This window comes from Hylobates moloch, unplaced genomic scaffold (assembly GCF_009828535.3).
Source record: "Hylobates moloch isolate HMO894 unplaced genomic scaffold, HMol_V3 SCAFFOLD_22, whole genome shotgun sequence".
Lineage (NCBI taxonomy): Eukaryota > Metazoa > Chordata > Mammalia > Primates > Hylobatidae > Hylobates > Hylobates moloch.
Window position 1 is genome coordinate 28352627 of NW_026652297.1, and position 17948 is coordinate 28370574.

A 17948-nucleotide genomic window follows, 5' to 3' on the forward strand; every position below is an offset into this window, starting at 1 on the left:
GAGCCACTTGGCCAGCCTGCATGCCTGGTCATCAGGAGGTTGAGGAAAGCCTTGAAAGTTGTGAAGCACTGAGCAGATACAAGTGTTTGTTAATTTTGTAGAAATTAACTTTCCCCTCTGGCCTTTATCTCCAAAGTTGGTATTGTTGCCCCGTGCAGACTGCAGTCCGATTTCTTATTGTGACTTTGACATTGCAAAGTGCGAAATAGAGGCCTCCCCACCCTGCTATCCCACCCTGGTGACCAACTCAGTATAACCATTGGACATACTCAGTCATTGGTGTCTTCGGAGTGACATCTGCAGCCAGCCAGTGCCACCTGAGTATAGCACTCGTACTTTTATGTGGTGTGTGTGTGAGTAGCTCTTCTGCCCAAACCATGATTTGAGTTTCAACTACCTGTAGATCAAAGCTTTATTTTAGAGTGATAAGCTGATTTTTTCCAAATGGGTGAAATCTTCTCCCCATGACTATGTTTTCTTAACTTTGCATTGAATCTATTTACTGGGTTACATTCTACGTGTAGTTTGCTTTCTTCATTTTGTTTTTCTTTTAAAATGCTCATGTCTTATTCCAAGCACCTTCTTCCAAAGTCCCCATAAAGCTGCATCTCCAACACATTGTTATGCCAATAAGGTTTTATTTAACTTTATTTAAGGATGATTGTGTCTTTGAATGACAAATATACTGCTGCTTCCTACCTGCAAGACGCACAATGTATGTTTTAAGGGTGAGCAAGTGTTATCTCTTAAATTTCTCAGATGCCCGTAGTAACTATTGTTTCTGCCTCTCAATTGTTGCCAGCTCTTTGAAGAAGGGGAGAATTGTGTGTTTTTGTGTGGGGATGTTTCTGATATGCTGCTACAGTTGCAACACTGGAGCTAGAGAAAATAAAGTACTGATCTTCGAAGTGTTGTGGGCTCTGTGGTGGGAATCCTGAAATGAGAAGGGAATGGATGGCAAGAGGGGACGTCCTTCACGGGGCCTATGCATGTTCCTCTTGAGCACTAAGGACCAAGGCTGCAGCTTTGACAGGAACTGCCCCTGCAACCCCATTTCCCCAGGGCAAGCAGACTGATGGTGGTGTTTGTGTTGTCTTGCTGGGCAGGAGCGGCAGCCCTCCTACTGGCTTGGCTCACTATGCTGGGGAGGGTGGCACTTTTCTTTCTCATTGTGAAAGCCTGGGTGTGGCAGGCTGCAAGTGGTTCTTTGGAACATGCTGTGCTCATCCCTGTCTTCTCTGTCTTACACCTCAGCTTAAGCCAGAGAATGTGACCTCTTTTGGAGGTGGGAGGAGGGAAGGTTTGGACCCCTTTGAGAAGCCAGGGTTGACTCTGACTCTTCCACAGTTTTGAAAGTCTGAGCACCCACCTTCAGTATGACCACTGAAGCCCTTGGCCTGCCAGGGTGCAGGGTCAGAATTGAGGTCAGGCCTGAGAACTGGCCAATGCAGGGGTGCCTGGAGGTGGGAAGGGGTGGTGGTTAGTGGATGGGGAGCATTGGGATAAACTCCCTGTTTTGTAATTTGCCCATGGCCAATGCTGTGCTACTCCAGCTTGTGGTTGCTTCCCCTCCTCTGGGGTGGGCGGCACAGATGGTCTGCTTCCAGTAGATATGGATTCAGTCAACAGATATTCCCCCTCTCCCTCCACCACGGAATCAATCAGCCAACAAATTAGCTGTGCCTCGCATGAGCAGAGCCTCATGCAGGTGCTGGGGACAGAGTGAAGTATAAGATGTGGTCCCTGTCCTCGAAGGCCCTACAGCCTAGTAGAAGAGTACAGAGATGCAAACTCCTTAAGACAATCAGATCTTGACCCACCAAGATGGTAGCAAAGTCAGCCATGGAAGCAAAACAGTAGCTTTGTGCCCATTAGACCAAGCTCCATGAGACAGTGGCCTTGTCTGTCTTATTTGCTGCTTTATTACCAGCCAGTGGTGTGCTGGGGCTGGCCCTGCACCAGCTCTCTAGGTTGTACAGCGCACATTCCTTTCCAGCTTCACATTCCACATTACCATGTTGGCAGCTTGAAATCAGCAACAGTGGGTATATTTACACCACAGAAATTGTCAAGCGCTACTTATCAAGGCCTTTGCTTTTCCAATGGCTAGTTTATCGGCACACCACTGCTGGCACATAGCATAGTGCTTGGTATGTGCTAGGTGTTCGGTGAAGATTTGCTGAGAGGAAAATATAAAAAGTAGAACCCAACGTCAACCTGGGGGGCCCTTCTGTGGTGCCCCTCTTAGTTTGCCACCTGCCTCCTCATGGAGGCATCTTTCTATTTTTCTATCACTCAAGAGCCCTCTCCAGCATGACCACATTCAAATTCCAGCCCTAAAAAGGCCGTAAAAGGAAGGTATACCCTTTCCTCTGCAGGCAAGTTCTCCTTACTGAGTTCCATGTTTTCTAGTTATCAGCTACCTCTTCCAGGAGAGAATTCTGCTGCTACCCAAGGAGGGGACTTAACGTGACCAACATTTCAGAGAAGAAGTAATGATCCTAGTCTTGTACAAGAGAGAGACACAGCCAACTGGGCAGATGTGGAGGTGGGTTATGATTGCTTGCAAGGGAACAAAGCATTGCCTCTGGTCTAAGTCTGAATGCAGTGAGTGGCCTAAGAGAAATAAGAACAATTTGGGAGAAAAGAGCTTGGTGTGCATCCATAAGGGCTTTGTAGGAGACACCCTCATGGTAAGTAAGCTGCACATAAGAGCTTTGACTGCCATTGTAAGAAGTTTGACCTTTAAGCAGTAGGTAATGGGGAGTCACCAAGAATATTTGAGCAGGGGACACCATGATTGGAGCTTGGTTCTAGGGAAATTCATCTGGCTAAAGTGTACAGGACCGAGTGAAGAAGAAATATGGAGGAGGCCAGGAGATGGTCAGTTCTGTGTCACAGTGAAATCGTCCAGAAGAAGGATGACTAAGAGAAAGGTGAAGGAGACTGGAACAGAATGAGTGGGACTGGATCGATGAGAGTGTAGAGGTGAAGTCAATAGAGGCCTGGGGGGTGCAGGACTCTAGGGCACGCTGAGAACAGGCTGGGCTGTCTGAGAGGAGTAGGAAGACCAGGCGGAGAGGACTAATACGTGGCGGCAGAGAAGATCCCTCATCTCTAAGTCCATGGGTCTCTCCTTAGTCTTCCTCCTCTTTGGGCATGGAAAATTCATCTCAAGTCCATGGGTTTCTCCTTAGTCCTGCTCCTTCTTGGCATAGATGCCTGATCTCCAAGTCCATGAGTCTGTCTTTAGTCTTCCTCCTTGGGCATAGACGCCACATCTCGTAAGTCCATGGGTCCCTCCCTAGTCTTTCTCCTTGAGCATGCACAACACTTGAGGGCTCTCTCTTTAGCTCCCCTACTTGACTTCCATTTCCCTGCTTCCTGCTGGCCTCCCACCTCTATGACTACCTTCTCTGGCCACTCACCAGCTTCAGCTCCTTTCTGGGCCACCTAAGTATGGCTGCTTGGAAAGGTTCTGCCGCTGGGGATCCTGTCTCTCCACACCCCTTGGTGCTGATCTGCCCTCCTCTGGGAAGATGGTTCTTAGATGTGGGGCTGTAGCACCCCAATTCTTCTCCTGAACTCCAGATTTCAATGTCCAGTGGCCTGCTGGAGAGCTCTTGGATCTCAACTTGTCCTCCATTCTCAAGAGACTATCCCCCCTTGTTGCCAGAGGCTTACCATGTTACTCAGTTGCTTAAGATCTTCAAGGGCTCTCCATTGTTTGAATTTAGTAGGCTTTCCTGCATATGGCAGTTCCCAGTTTAGCTTTGTGTGTAAGGTAGTGACTAGAGAGAAACAGAATAGGTCAGCAGGATGGTTGTGTAAGACCCTGAGGTCTTAATCTTCTTAACAGGGTGGTGCTGTGCTGTTTCCAGAACTTTGTTCCCATTGGAATGTTTTCCTCCCTCTCCTGCCACCTCCTCTCTGCTCATTCAAGTTCCCCTTTTCAGGCTGCCTTGCAGATAGCATTTACTACCGCATTGTGGAGCTCCTCCTAATTTGCCTGTCTATGTGATCTTTCTCTCCTCTTTGTCAGTATCTACAGCCTCTTTGACAGGCCTCCAACCTGCCATGGCTGACCTCACTTTGCATTTTTGCTGCCTTCTCCCCAGAATTGTGTGCCCAGTGAGGGCAGAGACTGTGGTTTATTCACTCCTGTTTTCTCCGTAGCCCTCCAGCCTACTGTTTCCCGCATTTTGCATAAGAGTGACAGTTACTGTTCATTGTATGTAACAAACTTCTGATGTCCTGTTGAGCTTGAAACCCCTGTGGGACATCCAGGTGGAGACCCCCAGAAGGAAATGCAATGTTGGTGGTCAGGAGAAAGGCTGGAACTGGAACAAAGGACCTGGCATATAGGCCAAGGGATGTGATGGCCAAAGCCATGGGCAGAGGAGAGTCCCTAGAGAGAAAAAACAATCTCATGGAAGGCCTACATTTAATAGTGAAGAGAGAAATGGGAACCAGGAGAGGCTGGAGTGGTCAGAGAGTTATGAAGTAATCAAGAGGTGAGCCTTTTACAAAGGAGGGGTAGTCATCAGTTCTACAAGCTTAGGTGTGAAATATAAGCAACTAAAGCCATAAAAAAAAAAAAAAAAAAAAGCCCTACATTGTCTCTCCCTGCTCTTGTCTTTGTTCCCGGTTTGTTTTTCCCTACACTTATTCTCTTGCCTTTTTGGATTCCCTTTTAAATGTCACCTTCACCAAGTTCAGCTGCTTCCACATCCCCCCCTCCCCTGACCCCCTGCACCCAGCACCATTCCTACTGTATCTAGCATAATATTTCAGAGGCTACCTAAAGGCAATAATTAGACAAACACTCAAAACTGCACATCCCAGGCTTGTTCATGAAAGTGAAAAGCTGGAAAACAAACTAGATATCTATCAAGAAGTTAAATGATTTGTAGACCATCTGCTGTCCTGGCATTTTTGTAGGAAAGAAATTTCTTTAAGGATCCCCAGCAACATACCGTAAAATCTGTATTCCCAATACATTTATCAAATTTAGGATACTTCTGAGCTTCCCCATTTCTCTGGCCTTGCCTCCTGAAGGTAATGTTATTTTGGTAAACATGTGACCTCTCTTTTGTGAAGCCATGGATATAACACAATTCTGGACTTCCAGGTTCCTGTTGCCATAGCTTCTTTAAGAAGCTGTTCTTTCCTTATGCTCATATTTACCTATGGTAGCTTTGATGTTTCATTTTCCATAGTAAGTGAGACTCTGGGCAGAGCCCCCAGCACTACTGCTAAGAGGACACAAGGGCCACTTTAGCAGAGACAGACAGCCCAACCCCTGTCCACTGTCATCAGAAACTCGTCTGTGACAAGAAAAAGTATAAATCAAAATCATACCGCTGATGTTTTAGTCTTCAACCTGAGGCAGTTGAAGCTTGGGTATCGCCTTGGAGTCCTTGTGTATTTCTATTGTTGTGAAGTACTCTCAGTGTTGAAAGAGCACCCGACTGCAACCTCATGAAGCCCAGAGCTACAGAAAGAGGGACCGTGGACATCTGGCTTCTTCATTATTGTCATGCTGCCCCTTGGGGTGGCTGCCTTTAAGGGAAGAGGGGGTTTAAAAAGAACAAAGGGTTATATGTACCAGGGGTGTTTGTCCTCATCAGTATATGAGTTCGTGGAAGGAGTTCTTGCTGCCTGCTGAACAGTGAAAATATTCTCTTGATGGACACCTTTAGCTTGGGTTGACAGGTGACAAATATATATCCCAGGATTTCTATGTTGAGCCTAATGCAACCAGCTGGTGAAATATACTAGCACATCCTCAATCTCTCCCGATTGTGTCTGCATAAAATTTAGAAATAAATAATGTGTGTATTAGTTCATTCTTGCACTGACTGCTATAAAGAAATACCTGAGACTGGTAACTTATAAAGTAAGGAGGTTTAATTGGCTCAGAGTTCCACAGGCTGTACAGGAAGCATAGCCAGGGAGGCCTCAGGAAAGCTAAAATCATGGCGAAAGGTAAAGGGGAAGCAGGCTTGTCTTACATGGCCAGAGTGGGTGGAAGAAAGAACGAGGTGGGAGGCACTACACACTTTTAATCAACCAGATCTCGTGATAGCTCACTATCATGAGAACAACACCAAAGGGGAAATCTGCCCCTATGATCCAGTCACCTACCACCAGGCCCCACTTCCAACATTGAGGATAAGAATTTAACATGATATTTGGGTGGGAACACAAATCCAAACCAAATATATACATATTTTTTGAGATGGAGTCTCACTCTGTTGCCCAGGCAGGAGTGCAGTGGCATGATCTCGGCTCACTGCAACCTCCATCTCCTGCGTTCAAGCGATTCTCCTGCCTCAGCCTTCCAAGTAGCTGGGACTACAGGTGTGTGCCACCACGCCTGGCTAATTTTTGTATTTTTAGTAGAGACGGGGTTTCACCATGTTGGCCAGGCTGGTCTCAAACTCCTGACCTCAAATGATCTGCCCGCCTCGGCCTCCCAAAGTGCTGGGATTACAGGTGTGAGCCACCCTGCCCAATCCCAAACCATATCAATGTGCAAATTTTAATGTAAATAGTTATAGATAGTCATAATGTCTTCTGTCTGTAGCTCTGGGCTTCATGAGACTTTAATGGGTGCTGCTTTCTATCAGCACTTTCAACATTGAGAGTCCTTGACTGCAACAGAAAAACCTGAGGACTCAAGGCCAATTCCCAAGCTTCAGTGGCTTTGGTCTAAGACTACGAAAACATCACCAGCCTGGAAACTGGTAATACCTACGTGCTAGGAGCTTCCTTGGGTTTTTGCATAGTCTCTAGCACATCCAGTGATCCATTCAGGGTTTTGTGTATATCCATAACAATGGAACTCCATGGTCATTTCGCAATCTTTAAGTAGGGTCCAAGGTCTGAGGGCAAATTGTCCTGCACGACTCCCTCTCACATTTCCCCTCAAGCTCACAAATGAGTAAAATCTGGATAAATTACACATGAAGGGGGTCATGGTTAATGAGACTGAGAGGCAGTCATACTGAGAAGAGCAGCCAGGAGAAAAGAATGTTCTAGATGGGAAGAATGAACCAAACCCTGGGCCTATTTATTCATCATGGTAGAAAAACTTCCTTTACACAGAATGGAACATGAAGTTCTAAGCCTCGTGGTGTTCCAATGAGCTTGGGTTGTCAAGAGCACTCATTTAACAAACGTCCTTAGACTCTTACTGTCACACTTAATCTGATCCAGCTTCCTATTTTGAAGAGATTATCTTTGCTGATTTTGACTTCCATCAAAATCTTTGTTTCTTGATGCTCTCTTGAATGTCCACCTTGGCTTCTATAACTCTTTTGTTTTTAAGATCAGCAAGTTTCTCAAAGCCACATTTGAAAAGCATATAATTACCTTTGAGAGGATTCCAATGCAAGGAAAACTTTCTTATTTGTTCATATAATGAAGTGATTTGTTTGCTCTGGTCCATTTTAACCATTGAGCATATAACAGATGGGTCAGAGGCCTAGATGCTAGTCCTGCAGGTCACTAAACTGGTTGAGTGATCTTGGGTGATGTTGGGTATATCACTTAATCTCTCTGGTCTGCAGTTTCCTCAGCTGTGAAATGAAAGGGTTGGGCCAGATGACGTGTAATAATAGCTCCTCTAGCTTCTCTAGCCTGTAATAATGTCCACAGAGTACAGGCTCTATCTAGCTTCTAAGTCTATGATTAAAATATGATTACATGCTTTTTAGATGAAATTAGAAGGAAAATCTCACAGGCCTTTTAACTTACCTACCATAAAGAATCATTCATTACCATTTTGCTTTACTTCTTCTCACTTCCCACTTCCTAAACTACTCTACAAATAAAGACTAAAATCCAGGAACTTGATATAGGAGAATGATGGATGTGACTATTTCACATCCGTTTCTTTAATATGTTTTTAATTGCTATGTTTCTGTGCACTTGCAAGTAAATAATTTATTTGCCTGTATGTCTTTCTGAACTCTGAGTGAGGACTGTTGGTCTCTGGTACAGTCCAAGCCCTCCAGCCTAGTGCTTGAAACAAAATGGGTCTTATGTGCCAGCAGCTCACGGAATGTGATGCCCTTATTTTCCCACAGTCCATTACTATAGGAAAGCACATTGTATATTTTCCATGATTTTTTTTTGTTGGAGATGGGTTCTCGTTCTATTGCCAGGCTGGAGTGCAGTGGCGCAATCTCAGCTCACTGTAACCTCTGCCTCCCGGGTTCAAGCGATTCTCCTACCTCAACCTCCCCAGTAGCTGGGACTGCAGGTGCGTGCTACCACGCCCAGCTAATTTTTGTATTTTTAGTAGAGACGCGGTTTCACCATGTTGGCCAGGATGGTCTCGATCTCTTGACCTTGTGATCCACCTGCCTTGGACTCCCAAAGTGCTGGGATTACAAGCGTGAGCCAGTGTGCCTGGCCTCCATGATGTTTTTTATTGTAGGGTCTATATGTCTAAAACTTTTTTAAAAAATAGACTTTATTTTGTTAGAACAGTTTTGAGTTCACAGCAAAACTGAGAGGCAGATACTAGATTTTTTCCATAACGCATCCCCATGTATGCATTATACCCCCACTGGCAACATCCCTCATCGGACTGATGCATTTGTTATAACTGATGAACCTACATTGACACATCGTTATCACTCCGAGTCCATGGTTTCCATTAGGGTTCATTCTTGGTGGTGTACGTTTTATGTATTTGGACAAAAATATAATGGCATGTATCCATCACTGTACTATGATTCAGAATAGTTTCACTGTCCTAAAAATCCTCTGCAGTCTGTCTATTCTTTCCTCCTTCCCGGTAGCCCTTGGCAACTACTGATCATTTTATTGTTTCTATTGTTTGGCCTTTTCCAGACTGTCAGGTAGTTGGAAACATACAAAGTATGTAGTCTTTTCAGATTGGCTTCTTTAACTTAGTAACATGCATTTAAAATTCCTCCATGTCCTTTCATGGCTTGATAGCTTATTTCTTTTTGGTGTTGAATAATGTTCCCTGGTCTGGATGTACTCCATGTATTCATTCACCTACTGAAGGACATCTTGGTTGCTTTCAAGTTTTGGCAATTACAAATGAAGCTGCTATAAACATCCATGTGTAGCTCCTGTGTGAGCATAGATTTTCAACTCCTTTGGGAAATACTAAGGAGGGCAATTGCTGGATCATAGGTAAGAGTCTGCTTAGCTTTGTAAGAAACTGCCAGGCTGGGTGTGGTGGCTCACGCCTGTAATCCTAGCACTTTGGGAGGCCAAGGCAGGTAAATTGCCTGAGCCCATGAGTTTGAGACCAGCCTAGGCAACATGGCCAAACCCTGTCTCTATTAAAAATATAAAAAATTATCTGGGTGTGGTGGTGCACGCCTGTAATCCCGGCTACTTGGGAGGCTGAGGCATGAGAATCGCTTGAACCTGGGAGACAGAGGTTGCAGTAAGCCAAGATCACGCCACTGCACTCCAGCCTGGGTGACAGAGTGAGACTCTGTCTCAAAAAAAAAAAAAAACAAAAAAAACCCTGCCAAAACTGTCTTTCAAAATGACTGTGTCATTTTGTTTTCCCATCAACAGCAAATGGGAGTTCCTGTTGTTCCACATCCTCGCCAGCATTTGGTGTCATCAGTGTTCTGGATTGTGGCCATCTAATAGGTTTGTACTGGGATCTCATTATTCTATTTGTATTTCCCTGAGGACATATGATGTGCAGCGTCTGTTCATATGTGTATTTGCCACGTGTACATCTTCATGGTGAGGTGTCTGCTAAGGTCTTTGGCCCATTTTTTAATTGGGTTGTTTGTTTTCTTATTGTTGAGTTTTAAAGGTTCTTTGTATATTTTGGATAGTAGTCCTTTATCAAATATGTTTTTGCAAATATTTTCTCCCAGTCTGTGGCTTGGGTTTTCATTCTCTTTACAGTGTCTTTTGCAGAACAGAAATTTTTATATTAATAAAGTCCAGCTTATCATTTCTTTCTTGGATCCTGCCTTTGGTTTTTATCTAAAAAGGCATTGCCAACCCCAAGGTCATCTACATTTTCTTCTATGTCATCTTCTAGGAATGTCGTAGTTTCTCATATTACATTTAGGACTGTGATCCATTTTGAGTTAATTTTTGTAAAGGGCATAAGGTCTATGACTAGATTCTTTTTTTTTTTTTTTTTTTTGCTTGTGGATGTCCAGTTGTTCCAGCACCATTTGTTGAAAACACTATCTTTTTTCTATTGTATTGCCTTTGCTCCTTTGTCTGAGATCAGTTGGCTATAGAGTCATACCTCAAAGATACGGCAGATTTGATTCCAGGCCACCATAATAAAGCAAATATTGCAATAAAGTGAGTCAAACAAATTTTTTGCTTTCTCGGTACATATAAAATTATATTTATGCTATACTGCAGTCTATTAAGTGTACAATAGCCTTATGTCTAAAAAACAATGTACACCCCTTAGTTTAAAATATTTTACTGCTAAAAGTGTTAGTAATCATCTGAGTCTTCAGGGAGTCATAATCTTTTTGGAGGTGGAAAGTCTTGCTTTCATATCGATGGCTGCTGTCTAATCAGGGTGGCGGTTGCTGAAGATTGGGATGGTTGTGTCAATTTCTAAAAAAAAAAAAAATAAGACAACAAGAGAGTTTGCTGCATCAATTGACTCTTCCTTTCATGAAAGATTTCTCTGTGGTAGGCAATGCTGTTTGATAGCATTTACTCACAAGTAGAACTTCTTTCACAATTGGGGTCAGTTCTCTCAAATCCTGCTGCTGCCTTATCAACTAAGTTTGTGTAAGATATCTAAATTCTTTGTTTTTATTTCAACAATGTTCATAGCATCTTTAACAGGAATAGATTATTCCATCTCAAGAAACCACTTCCTTTGCTCCTCCATAAGAAGCAACTTCTTGGCCGGGCATGGCGGTGCACACCTGTAATCCCAGCACTTTGGGAAGATCACGAGGTCAGGAGATGGAGACCCATCCTGGCTAACATGGTGAAACCCCGTCTCTACTAAAAATACAAAAAATTAGCCGGGTATGGTGGCACGTGCCTATAGTCCCAGCTACTTGGGAGACTGACGCAGGAGAATCACTTGAACCTGGGAGGCAGAGGTTGCAGTGAGCCAAGATCACACCATTGCACTCCAGCCTGGGTGACAGAGCAAGACTCCATCTAAAAAAAAAAAAAACAGAAGCAACTTCTCATCCGTAAAGTTTTATCATGAAGTTACATCTTTAGGCTACACTTCTAATTCTAGTTCTCTTGCTGTTTCCATTATATCTTCAATGACTTCCTCCACTGAAGTCTTGAACCCTTGAAGATCATCCCCGGGAGTGGAATCAACTTCTTCCAAACTCCTATTCATATTGACATCTTGAACTCTTTTCATGAATCCTAAATGTTCTCAGTGGTGTCTAGAATGGCGAATCCTTTCCAGAAGGCTTTCAATTTACTTTGCCCAGATCCATCAGAGGAATTACTATTTATAGCAGTTGTAGCCTTATGAAATGTATTTCTTAAATAATAAGACTTGAAAATTGAAATTACTCCTTAACCCATGGGCTGCAGAATGGATGTTGTATTAGCAGGCGTAAAATATTAATATGCTTGTACACCTCCATCAAAGCTTTTGGGTGACTAGGCGCATTGTCAATGAGCAGTAATAGTTTGAAATAAATTTTTTTTTCCTGAGCAGTAGGTCTCAACAGTGGGCTTAATACCTTCAGTAAACCATGCTATAAATAGATGTGCTACCATCCAGGCTTTGTTGTCCCATTTATAGAGCACAGGCAGAGTAGATTTAGCATAATGCTTACAGACCTTAGAATTTTTGAAATCATAAATGAGCATTGACTTCAACTTAAAGACACCAGCTGCGTTAGCTCCTAACAAGAAAGTCAAGCTGTCTTTTGAAGGCTTTGAAGGCAGACGTTGACTCTCCTCTATAGCTTTAAAAGTCCTAGATGGCATCTTCTTCCAAAAGAAGGCTGTTTCATCTACATTGAAAATCTGATGTTTAGTGTAGCGACCTTCATCAATTATCTTACCTAGATCTTCTGGATAACTTGCTGCAGCTTCTACATCAACACTGGTTGCTTTATCTTGCCCTTTTATGTTAGGAAGATGGCTTCTTCTCTAAACCCCAGGAACCAATGTCTGCTAGCTTTAAGCTTTTCTTCTGCAGCTTCCTCACAATTTTAAGCCTTCATAGAATGGAAGAGAGTTACAGCCTTCCACTGGATTAAGCTTTGATTTATGGGAATGGTGTTGCTGGTTTGATCTATCCAGACCACTAAAACTTTCTTCATATCAGCAATAAGGCTGTTTGCTTTCTTATCATTTGTGTGTTCACTTGGATAGCACTTTAAATTTCCTTCAAGAATTTTTCCTTTGCATTCACAGTTTGGCGAACTGTTGGACACAAGAGGCCTATCTCTGGGCTTATCTTGGCGTTTGACATTCGTTTCTCACTAAGCTTAATCATTTCTATGTTTTGACTTAAAGTGGGAGACGTGTGACTCTTCTTTTCGCTTCAACACTTATAGGCCTTTGTAGGGTTATTAACTAGTCTAATTTCAATATTGTTATGTCTCAGGGAATAGGAAGGCCTGAGGAGTGGGAGAGAGATTGGAGAACGGCCGGTCAGTGAAGCAGTCAGAACACACGTAACATTTCTCAATTAAGTTTGCCATCTTATATGGACGTAGGTCAGTAATTACAATAGTAGTATCAAAGATCGCTGATCACAGCTTGCCATAACAGCTGTGATAATAATGAAAAAGTTGGAAATATTGTGAGAATTACCAAAATGTGACACAGAGACATAACGGGAGCACATACTGTTGGGAAAATGACCCTGATAGACTTGCTTCATGCAAGGTTGCCGCAAACCTTCAATTATAAAAAACACAACCTCTGCAAAGCACAGTAAAGTGAAGTGCAATAAGACAAGGTCTGCCTGTATTTATGTGGATCTGTTTCTGGGCTCTATTCTGTTCCATTGATCTATTTGTTTATTCTTTCACCAATACCACTTAGTGAAAGAGTGCTTTTACTGTCTTGATGACTGTAGCTTATTAATAACACTAGAGTTTGCATCATGACAGTCTTCTGACTGTTCTTTTCCTTCAATATTTCATTTTATTTTTTAATTTAATTTAACTTGATTTAATTTTTTTGAGTCACAGTGTCACTCTGTTGCCCAAGCTGGAGTGCAGTGGTGCAATCTTGGCTCACTGCAACCTCCACCTCCCAGGTTCAGTTGGTTCTCCTGCCTCATCCTCCCGAGTGGCTGGAACTACCGGCACGCTCCACCATTCCCAGCTAATTTTTGTATTTTTATTAGAGACAGGGTTTCACCATATTGGCCAGGATGGTCTTGAACTCCTGACCTTGTGATCTGCCTGCCTTGGCCTCCCTAAGTGCTAGGATTATAGGCATGAGCCACTGCGCCCAGCCCTTTTCCTTCAATATTTCAATATTGAGTTGGCTGTTCTAGATCTTTATTTTCTCCACGTAAACTTTAGAATCAGTTTGTTGACATCCACAAAATAACTTGCTGAGATTTTAATTGGAATTGCATTGAGTTTATAGATCAATCGGGGGAGAACTAACATCTTGACAGTATAAAACATTCCTATCCAAGAACTTGAAATATCTCTTCATTTATATAGTTCTTTTTAAATTTCTTTCTTCAGAGTTTTGTAGTTCTCATTTAGATTTTGTATGTGTTTTGTTTGATTTATACCTAAGTATTTTATTTTGGCAGGTGCTAATGTAATGGTTTTGTGTTTTTAATTTCACATTTTATTTGTTTTTTGCTGCTATATAGGAATATGTTTGACTTTTGTATATTAACCTTATGTCCTGCAACCTGGCTTTATAATTTATTTATTGCAGGGTGTTTTTTTGTTGATTTTTTTAGATTTTCCACATCAACAATTATGTCATCTGTGAACAGAGACAGTTTTATTTCTTCCTTCCCAATCAGTATAGCTTTTAGTTTTCTATTCTTTTCTTGTCTTATTGCATTCACTAGGACTTCCAGCCAATACAATGTTGAAAAGGAGTGGTGGGAGGGGACAGACTTGCCTTATTCCTGATTTTATTTGGAAAGCTTCCAGTTTCTCATCATTAAGTATGATATTAGCTGTAGGTTTTTTGTTGATTTTCTTTATCAAGTTGAGGAAGTTTTCCTCTATTACTAGTTTATTTAGAATGTTGATTATGAATGGGTATAATTTTGTTAAATGCTGTTTCTGTATCTATTGATATGATTATGTGATTTTTCTTCTTTAGCCTTTAATGTGCTGGATTACATTAACTGATTTGTAAATGTTGAGCCAGCCTTGCACACCTGGGATAAATCCCACTTGTTTATGGTGCATATTCTTTTCATGTTGTTGGATTTGATTTGTTAATATTTTGTTGAGGATTTTTGCATCTATGTTCATGAGAGTATTGGTCTGTAGTTTTAAAAAAGTTTAGATATCTGCAATAAGGCATGATTATGTTTATTTTGATCTTTTCTATTCAGTGGCTCTTAGTTTGTGAGAAATCCTAAAATTCCCAGTACTGTCAAAATTGGTCGCTTATATATGCCTATAAAATATTGGTTAAAAATGATTTCATATAGCCAACATTTTGCAAAATATTCATTCTCTTGTCTCTGAGAGTTTATTTGCTCTTGAAAGAAAATTGTGTTTCACCCAATTTCCCTGAAAATATCTGTGATGTCATCTTTACTATTTCAGAGACCAATATTTCCCTGAGAGTTTGTTGGGATAAATCAACACTGCATTTTAGCTGAGGTGACAGCCGGTCCTATGGATAATGAGCAGGGCTTTTGGAGGCTTTTGAGTGTTGTACGTGTTTGACTTAAGGATTATGGCTATAAGGAGGTCATAGATTACAGCAAAGAAGTCTTTTGAGGGTAAATGTGAGTATACAGTGTCTTCATTGGGATAATCTGTGTTCCTTGTGGAATGCAATTTTCTATTTGATTCTCACAGCACTCAATTCTTTTCCCCAGTGAAATCCCTGGATTTTGATTTCTGGCCACAAGGTGGCATCTGATTTTCATTAATACGAGAGCCACACCCCTTCATCTCTCAGTTCTCAAGCTGTAAACTTCCATCTGTCTCAACTTCTGGACTCTTATTGTAACAGATTTTTGCCCCCATGGCAGCATTTGTAAAGGAAACTACATTAACTTGTATTGTCTAGGGGCCTAGAACTAAACCTTCTTGTATTTAGTTAAGTCATGTTTGTGTCAAGGCATGCTCCTATGTTTTTAATGTTTTTAATTGATCATTGTGTAGAAAATTTCTCATAGCTTTTCCCATGTATTTCTTTGCCCTATGGCCGAGAGTGGGGTCATGCACTTTTTTAACATATGCCTATCCTATGCTGCATGTTGTTTCGCTTGTGAGTAGGAAGGTGCAAAGAAGCCCTCTTCAAAGATCTAGCTTTTAAGTGGGGTAGACGCAAAGTGCATGCATATAATAGCCATAAAGGAAAAACTCACAGGCACACTGTCTAAGTCCCAGACCAGTATTGTGAGTAAGGTCTCTAGATCTGTAAGAAAAGGGATTAAGAGAGATAGGTTCACCATTTCACAACACTTACACAGCACTGGCACATACTAGATACTAAATATATATATATATATTGGCCAGGTACAGTGGCTTATATCTGTAATCCCAGCACTTTGGAAGACTGAGGCAGGAGGGTGGCTTGAAGCCAGAAGTTTGAGACCAGCCTGGACAATATAGTGAGACCCTGTCTCTACAAAAAATAAAAAATATAATCAGCCAGGCGTGGTGACGCATGCCTGTAGTCCTAGCTACTCAGGAGGCTGAGGTGAGAGGATTATGTGAGCCCAGGAGGTTGAGGCTACAGTGAGCTATGATTGTGCCACTGCATTCCAGCCTGGGTGACAGAGCGAGACCCTGTCTCTAAAACAAAAATTAAAAACAAACAAAGAAACAAAAACCTAAGGAATGAGTGTATGAAGAGGCCTAAGAAGGGTTTCATGGAAGAATGGGGTGAAACTAACTTGAAAATGATGAATGTGAGTTGGATGGAGGAAGTCAAGGAGGAGGCATTGCAACTTGGAGAGACAGGGTGCAGGAGGCACAGGAGCAGTGTGACGAGGCCAGAGTGTAGGAGGAGGAGAGTGGTCTGGCCTGCACTGGGGTAGCCAGGTCTCCACCTGGGCAGGGCCCTGAGGTCATGCTGAGGTGCCTGTACTTTCCCCAGGGGAAGTTGAGAGCCATTCTTACGGATTTTTTAAAAAGTGTGAGTCTAAAATTCAGCTGAAAAAAAAAAAAAGCGAAGCACAAAGCCCTGTGGTCAGTGGGGGACACTGAAATCACACAAGGCACCTACATAAATAATAACCTGGGCAGCATGGGACATGTGTCCTTAGGTGGTGTAAAACTTGAGCTGGATTTTTCAGAGAAGGAAGCAAGATCCTGTCCAGCTGGCACAGCAGGGATTGCTGCAGGGCAAGTATCTGGGACCCAAACCTGCTATAATAATAGCTGACATTTGAATGTCTGTTTACAGTTTGCAAAGTCTTTTCAAACATTACCGTATGTGATGCTCGCATTATCCCTGTGGTGTCAGCACAGTTACTGTCCCTCGTTTACACATGGGGACGTTCAGGCTCAGAGAGGTTAAATGACTTGACTTCCCCAGAGTCAGTCTGGTCATTTGGGTCTGACCCTGCTTCTTGAAGGACTGGCAAGATGGGGGCCAGCAAAGGATCTAATGGAAAAAGGTGAGATTTCTCTCACTTTTCTTCTGAATTAAAGATGGTGGTAGACACAGTTGCTGCTACAATGAACGAAGGCACAGCTTTTCCTGTAGTATTTCCTTATATGATTTTGCCATATAATGCTATGGTTTTGCCATATAATGCTATGGTTTTATTTCTCAGTGAGAACATAAGGGAAAGGGACTAATAAAATGTCATCAATTGAAAACAACCAAGAGCAAACTATCTCAAGGTTTTAGCCAAAATGATGTCAGTCTACAGTTGAAGCCATCTGCCTGGTTTTCTTTATCCTTTTATGATCTTTGCACTCCAGGAGCTTATGATCTTGTTGCCAAGAGAAAGCATGTGCATGCTCACTGCAGCAGATCTTGGGGTGACTTGTGGTGCATCAAACTGATTCCCATGGATTTGCAGCCTCAGGGCTTTCTCTGAAGCCCAGGGAGGTGTGTCACACCAAAAAGGTGACATACACCATTGTGTGAGTTGTGAACTGAAAGCACAAAAAGAGGGGCAAGATAAAGCCTCCAAAGGCAACCCTAACAATGAAGGCAAGACCATGGCCGTATGATCCAGCCACCCGTCTTCAGTTAGGTCAATTCCCAGGCACATTCCATGTGGTTCCTCAGAGGATTCCAATGTGGTTGAGGCCCAGTTGCTCAAGATGTAGATCATTAATAATGCATCCTTGATTGGTTCCTTCCCTGTCTCACATCGTATACTCTTCTGCTTTCTGGCATCGTCATCCAAATAAACAGCCTGCACTGAAGTCCTTGATCCATGTCCTTGACTCAGGCTCTGATTTTTGGGGAACTCAAACTAGAAACACATGCACATTTGCTCACTTGTGTTTCTAGAAAAGCTTGCTCTACAAGAGATGCATGCACCAAGTCTTCTATGATCTCAGCGGAGTGGGGCATTCCAAGGTACTGGGGTGGATGGAGTAGGCTTTGTGCAGGAGGAGAGACTTGCCCAGTTGTCAAGTGCAGCCATACAGGCTTTGAGTGGCATATACCAAGGGGGGCCATTATAGGAAAGACGGATGGACCGTTGTGAACAAAAGCTAGGGCCTTTGGAAAGAGCTGAGAGAATGAAGAGGCCTGCTGGCCATAGTAGGTATTAGACTGGGGGACAGGGAGATAGGTTTTAGACTTGGAGTGGTGGGCTAGCCTTGGCGATG

General features: G+C 42.7%; 1 pseudogene; it reads right to left on the reverse strand.

Annotated features, from left to right (window-relative positions):
- LOC116461768 (SIN3-HDAC complex-associated factor-like) overlaps window positions 1–17948 on the reverse strand; it is a 63116-nt pseudogene that overhangs the window by 793 nt on the left and 44375 nt on the right.